The sequence below is a fragment of the Nothoprocta perdicaria genome, unplaced genomic scaffold (genome assembly GCF_003342845.1).
Source record: "Nothoprocta perdicaria isolate Ctin4 unplaced genomic scaffold, notPer1 scaffold_180, whole genome shotgun sequence".
Classification (NCBI taxonomy): Eukaryota; Metazoa; Chordata; class Aves; order Tinamiformes; family Tinamidae; genus Nothoprocta; species Nothoprocta perdicaria.
Window position 1 is genome coordinate 746,210 of NW_020454983.1, and position 8,545 is coordinate 754,754.

Below are 8,545 nucleotides of genomic sequence, written 5' to 3' on the forward strand. Positions count from 1 at the left end.
ATTGTATGCTTTACATTGTATTGACTTGCTTTTATTGATTTTTAATAAAAATGTGCAAGTGTTTTTCAAATGGTATAAATTAATTGCTATTGCACCACAGAAAACAGAAGATTGCACTGCAGTAATTAACATTTCCTGGCATGCACTCTAACCAGGCTTGCTGCTGAAATGGGCTCGAAAGTGTATTTTGACGATGCCACAAAAGCCAGCATACGTCTGCGTGCTGCTGACGAGCACAGCAGCCACCTGCAGCGCAGTCTCAGCTACACRCAGGCACCTCTGGGGCACAATTCACGCCGTGCCCACGAGCCCAGCTAGCGAGCACCACGGTGCCCTCCAGCTGGCCCAGCACGGCCGTGTGAGGGAAGGGGAGAGGGTGCCTTTCTCACAGCTGCTTCYGAGGGCGCTTGTGCCAAACTGTGGCAGCAGCTACAGCTTCAGTTGTTGTCCTCTGCTCCCGGAGCACACCCGTCCTCTCTCGTTTCTCAGAGGAGCTGCTGTTCTTGAGGCAAGGATCCTTCTTGACTGCTTGTTGAGTCACTGGAATAAAAAGCTTGATCCTTCCAAACAGTGGAGACAAAAAAAGGGCAGCTCTCTGCAGTGACATCAGCAGGCACCACCAGTGTGGAGATGACTGAAGAGAAGCACCACTTCGTACTGAAGCGTTTTCTGAGGATTTGAGCAACCTAAGGGATAATGAAGTGTGTAGCACTATGACTCCCAATAGATTACAGTTTAAGTAAGAGTGGAAAAAAAGGAACCTTCTTTCTATTCAGCTGCTAGGAAACTGAGGCATGAAAAGCTGAAAAGATTCATGAACAGCTGAGAACTGAACTAGGTCATCTTGGATGCTGCAACTGAAACACAACACACTCTTCTTTTGATGTCATAAATTCTATGATATATCATCAGTTCCCTTCCAATCACTGAAATACATCTATAGTAGCAATTGATAAGCCAAGTAACAAAAAGGAAAGCTCCAAATATATTTTTTCCCCCATGACCAAGTTGTCATCTTCTGTAGTATACAAGCTGGAAGAAAATCTAAAATCTTAGCACATCGATAAAAAAACAGGGACTCTCTTGCGTGTATCCTGGGACAGAATGTAAATATAACTGGCAAAGGCTAACACTGCAGACAGACACAGTGGATTAGGTCTCCACCTAAAGCAAACTCCATGAGTGGAGAATTTTCCCAGGAAAGAAGAGCTCAAACTGAGCAATTGCTGCAACTATCCAAGTCTTTGCACTTGCACCTAAGACAACAACTAAAGCTGACCCTCTAGCCAAGTAATCAACATCCCTTTGCATCTCAGGCAGCTGATTTATAGCTCTTGTCCTAATCACCTCCAACTCCCTCAACTGTGATTAACTCCTTGTTTGCTAGCTAGCTCCTATAATCCAGCCACACCACAGAATACTTTTGGAAATGAGGCAGATGATCAGCATACAAGTGTGTTTTCCTTTAATTGGAAGAGATATAAAAGTGCAAGCTGGTATTGATCTATGTTCTGTTCAGAAGCAAGGATAATTTGAATAGATAAATCTGATCTCTCACCCCTTTTTTTCCCCAAGAATGTAAATATGGTTCAGGTTTTTCCTGCCTTTTCTTCCACTCGCTATTATTCTTCCTTTTCATGCAGATATCCACATGAAAGTCTTGCTGTGGCACGCAAATCAGACTGAAAAATATCATTCATGTGTTATCTATGGCACGATACACTTCATTCAAGTGTCAATCTTTATCTAAGTGCAGCATCATGATTCAAGTATCCAGGGCAGTTCAGAGACCAGAATTCAGTTCTGGTGAATACCAAAGGCTTCTTTTTGAAATTTCTATTGAATATGTTTCAAGAACTTTAGACAGTTGAGATAGAATTCCTAACTTGGAGATATTTGGATAAAACCAAAATTCTCCATGTGGACAGTATCTTTTCTCACTGCCATAGTCAAATGTTAATTTTTGTGTGTAAAGGACTGTTACTCATCTACTCATATTCCCAAGTGGTTCAGATATTTTATTTGCAGATTATTTAGAGAAAAAACCCAAATCAAAGACCGAGAAATTTAGGATAAATTTGGAAATATACAGAAAAGAGAACTTAAGTTCTTCAAACTAGTCTTTGGATTAATTAGTTACAATCAAAAATACRTTCTTTCTGGGCACCATTTTCCATGCAGTTGACTTTGAAAGGCCCTTGCTAATAGACGAATAACTTACCGAGCTCTACATCTGAAAAGCTGTGGCATATGAACAGCTGGTACAAATGAAAGGAGCCCCAGCTCCTACATTATCTCAGCTGAGAATCTAACATTCAAGTTGAGATCTCTGTTCTCATACAGCTATATTTTATATCAGGAGCAGAAGTCTAAATCTGAGAAATTCTGAGCAGCCGAATTCTTACCAAAAAACAGTGGAAGATCAGTTGGGACTTCCTTCAAACAGGTCTACTCTGCCACCTACCACAGAAATGACAAGAAATATTAACAAGCAGTATCAGTATCAGCAGTAAACAAGTATTAACAAGAAATATCAAGCATTACGTGATGCTGGAACCACAATATAACCATCATCTAACGTAGTACAGGGGAAAGAGGAGACCTACCTGGGAGAAGAGCAACAATGGGTGGTTATAGCTCKGCTTGGTAGAGCACTGCATGATGACAACTTGCTTTAAAATATAGGAAATTGTATCCCAAGGATTTGGCATGTAACATATCCATACAGTTAAATGGATTAGGACATTATGGTGTTAGTCATGCAGATAAAGTTTTGCTCCCCTAACGGTGATGTGTAGGAGAAGGAATGCTTGTCGGCAGAGGAGATAAGAGAGTCCAAGTGCTCTGCTCTTGTCGGTCTGCAGTTCAGTGCTTAGGAGCTATTTCCACCACTGAAAAGCTCAGGTCCAGCAAAATCCTCTGGCACTCTTGGCTGGTGACTTCATGACGGATTCAGACAAAGCCTTTTGCTTAAGATAGGATATGAATTGAAACAATCTGGTAAAGAAAAACATTGAGTCAGAATTCAATAGAAGTGCAAATTTAAAACTCTTCCCCACCAGACATATTCTAATGAACACATAGTTACAGGGTGACTGTTATCTCACTTTTCTTGTGTCATTAACTGAGAAGAGAGTTTAAAAAAAGTGTCCCCACAGAAATCTTATTCATATGTTTTATTATATGCTCCAGCACGGGCACCACTTTAGTTTAATGGTGTGTTGGATGATGGTACAAATTTATAGCCAAAGGTTTACATCACAGACAGCTGGAATGAATAACAATAAATTAATTTAAAGTGCTACAAAAGTGCTCCCCATAGTATACAGTGCTTATGTGCTCAAGGCTAATAATTTATAAATGCACGTCTTTTATAATCCTGATCTAAAGTCCCGAAAGCAGCTAGTTAAAAAGCAGTCACATGACATAAATTATTTTTATTAATATTTCAAATACATGATTAGGGTGGGCATCCTGGTCATTAGCATGAGAGAGCTTTCATTTAGGGCCAAGCGCACTGAAGCAATAGGCAGAGCCAGCGACACCAGCTAAGCGACGCCACAACAGCCGCRGTGGCACGGGGAAGGGGAGGCGACACAGGCTTTCCCTCCTTCCGCTTGGTTTGGGAATGCTAGCGATGGCTTCACCTTCTTTTCCTGACTGGTGCTCCCTTTCCTGCTGCTGATTTGTTGTGTTTACCGCCCGAGACCCTCGTACGCCTGGTGAAGGGGAACACGCGGCTGGAAGCGGCGGCGCCGCTCGTCGCGCTGCTCACTGCAGCAGCAGACACTGAAGAGCAGCAGGGCGCAGCGCAGCAAGCTGGCTAATCAAAGGCTGCCCTAACGACTTGCCTCATTAAAGGGGTCGGGCCAGTTTGAACGCTGAATAATATTAACACGTTCACGCAAACAGTTGCTTGGCTAGAGTGAAAGATTTTAAAGCATTTAGATTTGTTTCGAGGACATCCTCCTTTTTAGACCTGTGCCAGAGGATTAGGGAAAGTCATGGCTACAGGCACACAAATATCTGCAGGAAAGGATTTTGGAGAATAAGACCAGGGCAGAAGCTTACATTTTGGAGAGGGGGATTTGTGGGTTGTGTTTTCTTCTTTTTGGCACTGAAGTAACCCAATGTCTCGCTGCAATGTTCTCTGGTTAAAGAGTACTACTGATGCCTGTGAAAGAGCAGTTAGCTCCAGTAACTCACGTAACATTAGCTCTTGTTCCACAGTGCATTTCTCAGGCACGCAATGATATAGGGATGCTGCCTGTTTGAATCCCAGCCTCGTATTCTCCAGGCAAATCTGTCTGTCTCACTTTTTTTTTGGTGAAAATTATTTACCTCTGAAACGCAGAGTCATTAAGCTGAGGTTATAGAGGGAGGCTTTCAGACTGAAAGACAGGATCATGAATAATTTCTGTGTCTCTCCTTTTGGGCCTTTGCCATATATTAACCTACATATTTGAATCTTGGCAGATTGAGGGAATATGCACCACAAGCAAGCCCATTCACTCGAGTGGCTCTTCTAGCAAAGCAAGCCAAGTGACACAAGGTGGGCAGGGCTATCTGGCCCCTGCGCTTCCCCTTAAGAGGGGAACAGGCTTTATGCATAACGCACAACACAACCTCTAAGGAGCCATCCTCTATTAATTCCTTTTTAAAACCAGAAACCTCTGCAAACTTCTCATCTCCTGCCTTTCCCTTTCTAGCTTTCAAAGAAAGCACTTTGTAATGCAACACAGTTTTTCAGAGGTCAATGGGGGCATATTTGCATTTTGATGCATTTTAAATTTTTGCCTCCAGCACGCCACTCAAATGCACTGTACTAATCAGAAGCAAATAATGATCTGCTCGTTTCTTTAAGCGGGTGCCAGGGCATAGAACAGCACTGCAATGTGTGGAAATAGCGAGAGCAATACATGGCACCAATAAATACATAAAAAGCGTGATTATGCTAGCAAAAGCAGAGTGCATTTGTGAGCGGCGGGTTCTGCCTGGAATGAGCAGCTAATGTGTTTCCGGGCAGCACTGGARGGATGAGGGATGTGGGAGCTGGCTGCACGCATGGGGTGCTGCTCTCGCTGCGCCCCATCACTGCCACGCAACACGCCTGGATGATGCMCCCGCATTTCTGAGGGCTCTTCACGCAGCCGGGAATACCTAGTGAGCCCAACAAACCAGCGCAGAGAGTAGGCAGGATTGAGAAAAATGGGGCAGTCCCCAAAGCACGGGTTATCTATATTTTAGTTAGAGCTCAGCCAGAATGTGGGGAGGTCTTATTTTTAGCACTGGTTACAGGTTCACCTGCACCAACTGGGGATAGATTTACAGGAGAGAGAGAGAGAGAGAGAGAGAGAGAGAGAAAGAGAGAGAGAGAGAGAGAGAGAAAGACAGGAAAAAAAAAGAAGAGAGAGAAACAAGAGCTCAACAGATTTTTTTTTTTTTTTTTTTTTTGTAGCTCAAATATCTTTGACAGGACAGAAATGCAAGGAAACACGAGCACTTACTCACTAACCACAGCACCAGAAGTCCCGATAAGCAGATGTTGCTTGGGCAGGGAGGCGCGAGGCAGCGCGTGCGCGGGAGGCACATGGGGACAGAGGCAAGCGCTGAGCACCCAGCGCTGCACACCCAGCACTGAGCACCCAGCACTGAGCACCGACAAGCAAGGCGCGCGCCCGAGCAAACGCCCAGGGCGCCGAGTGCTGCTCCCCCGGGCGCACTGTGGGTATTTCTAACGGGAGGCCAAAAGAGGAGGCTGAAGAGATGAAAGGGAGAGGTGGGAACAACCAGGTAAGAGCAAGGCTGGAGTAACAGCAGTGTGAGATAACAAAACTAGGCACTGGGGAAATGGTTTAGATCTAAAATACAGATTGATTCGCTGTGGAGGTGAAGCAAAGCAGATGCACCCAGCTGCTCTGCAATAGCTCCTACAGCAGCTACCACCTCGCTGCCTCCTTTATCCTCCTTTGAAGCGGCTTTCCTTCACGGAAGGCCCACGATGTGAGACCATCCCTGGCAGCCCGTGCTGTGCCCACCTCTCCCTGCAGCCGGGGCTGCAGCACGAGGCCACCTCCTGCCCCAGGAAACACCCTCCAAGCTCTTGTCCCCATCCAGCACAACGCCACGGGGATCAAGGGGAGGAGGGGGAAGCGCTGCCTGCCTGATATCTCTGGTTCTTGCATATAAACAATAACAGGCAAATTGCTCCTGATGCAGAAAAACAAGAAATTTCAGTATTCCAGTGGAAATTCTATGTTTTTGGCAAAGAAAGAGTGGCATTTGTCAGCATGGAAGTAAAATCGTGCTTTGCATTTGCTGGTTCCAGYGAAGACAGGGCTGTACTACGTTAGGGCCTTGCTCTTTAGATTTAGGGATATGCAGTAATCCATCTGCTCCTTACCTATTTATCCAATGATACAATTGTAGAATTAATACATTGACACAGTGGTTGAGCTCTTCAGAAAGAGCTTGTCTGTGAGCCAGATACCTGTGATGATCTTGCTCAAGTGACTTGCCCAGGGCTCAGAATGAGCCTTCTTCCAAGTGGGATTTCCAAGTCTTCCTGAGATCAGGATTTTTCCCACACCGACAGCTCATTTGCTGAGTAACACGGTCTCAGATTCCCCCSCATCAGACATACACAAAAAAGCCCTTTACAACATTCAACTCAAGCTTCATCAATAATTTTAGCCATGTTGCAGTCTTTAACATTTAACATTTTTGATTTTATATTGGTCATTTTCCATTTACATGGGAGCTAGACTTCACAACAGCCCACGYGAGGGGCACCGAGTGCTTTCCTTCAGAGTCAAAAACAGCAGTGTTGTGTTTTGTGCAAAATGAATGTCGGTAATTTTTCTTCCTCCTTTAACAACAACAGAAAACTAGGTGCAGTGCTGAATAAAAAACAAATAATAACAAAAAAAATTGATTCCTCTCATGGCTCACACATTACCTTAGCGACTGTCCCATCCTTCCTGTTTATAGCACTAGGAACCTCAAGTGTAACCACATGGGAATGTATGTGTCATTTAGGTTTCTTACTGGCTTGCTCCTTCCTGAACATCTGCTGAGCAGTGTCTTATTTGTTTGAAATATGAGTCAGGTTTAGAGCAGGTCASAAAATTTCCATCAGAACAGTTTTTCTAAAGAAAATAGCCTGCATGCAACTGGAATTCTTTGTTAAAAAAATCTCAAGTTCAGTTTTCATTTAAAACTGTATTTCTGTTCAAAATTTAATGCACTCTTTACTGAAGATGTACAAAAAATAGAATGACTTTTAATGCAAATGAGAAAAATATTTCCATCATGTTTTCAGAGAGAAACTAATCAAATAGCATCCTAATTGGAATTCACTCATTTTTAAAAAAATATTTGTTACACTAAACACTGGTGTGAATCCAGAAGCCCAAATCCCTTGCCCTCAGTCAGGTTACATCAATTTTTACTGCAGTAAGATTTAAATTTGATTTTGGGTCAAGGTTGTGGTGAAGCATCCTAACTCCCTGCAGATTCAGTTTAAGCACAGACGGCCAGAAGACATCAAAACGTGAGAATTTGTTATTAGATCTAAAAACATGAGTATTTCAACATAATTTACAAGTATATGCTTATCAACTATAATTTGAAAATCATCAGTGCCATACAGAATACTAGTCTGATTCTATTTGGTATCTTGAGACATCTTTAACTCTGATGACCAATGAGTGTAATGGCACCTCAGCAATACTGAGCAYGACTCATGAAAGGTCTTTAGGCTCACTCGTAGACCAATATCTTTTCTTCTTTCTTTGTTAAAAAATACACCCTAGTTTGGGGCAGAAAGATAGAAATTCACACAACATAGAGCAAAAGCCTCAGCTTCCAAAAGCCACAAGCCTCTCCTGCTGCAGCCAAACACAGGGTGCAAGGTCTCTTTTCATCTGAAGCAATCCAATATGAGAGTTAATGGTAGTGCCACTGCATGAGATCAAGTGGAGAAGTTAGATATGAATATCCAAATGCTACTTCTTAGCTTTAACTCACCCGGTTTACGGGGCAGCTCATTTTATCTGCAAGAAGCAATCGAAACAGCGACGGCTGTTGTGCTGCTGTGGGGTGACAGGTACAGACAGGCGCAGGAAGCCTCGTGCGCAGCTCCTAATGCCTTTGCAAGGTGCTGCCGGATTTCTAGAAGAGATAGATAACTACTGTGGGTAATTCTGGTTTACAAGGCAAATAAATAAAGTGAGGAAAAAAARGGGGAGGAGAAGAGCAAATCCATCCCTGGTTAAGCTCACCGACTTCAGYGGTATTACACTAGAAATAGTTGCGGAGCAGGATTTCTTATGCAAACAATAATACAAATGGTACTAAATAAGAAAGTAACTTAAATGATGCCTTGGGCAAAGTAGTTGAGTTAATCCCAAAAATATTGTTTCAAGAAAACTCTTTCTAGTTCTAGAGGAGCTATTAGGCACACTCATACTTCCCCAGAGAATTTATATAGTTTCCTTCCTCATTTTAGTTGGTGGGTTTTTTTTTTTGTTGTTTTTTTTTTTGA

General features: G+C 43.1%; 1 long non-coding RNA gene across 1 annotated transcript; it reads right to left on the reverse strand.

The window, feature by feature from the left end:
* Nucleotides 1-224: 224 nt before the first annotated feature.
* LOC112945074 lies at nt 225-8,168 on the reverse strand. The gene is made up of 4 exons (XR_003248941.1): nt 8,029-8,168; nt 2,607-2,997; nt 2,406-2,460; nt 225-686 (listed from the first exon to the last, which is right to left on the reverse strand). It is a non-coding gene; the product is annotated as an uncharacterized LOC112945074 (long non-coding RNA).
* Between the last annotated feature and the right edge of the window lie 377 nt (nt 8,169-8,545).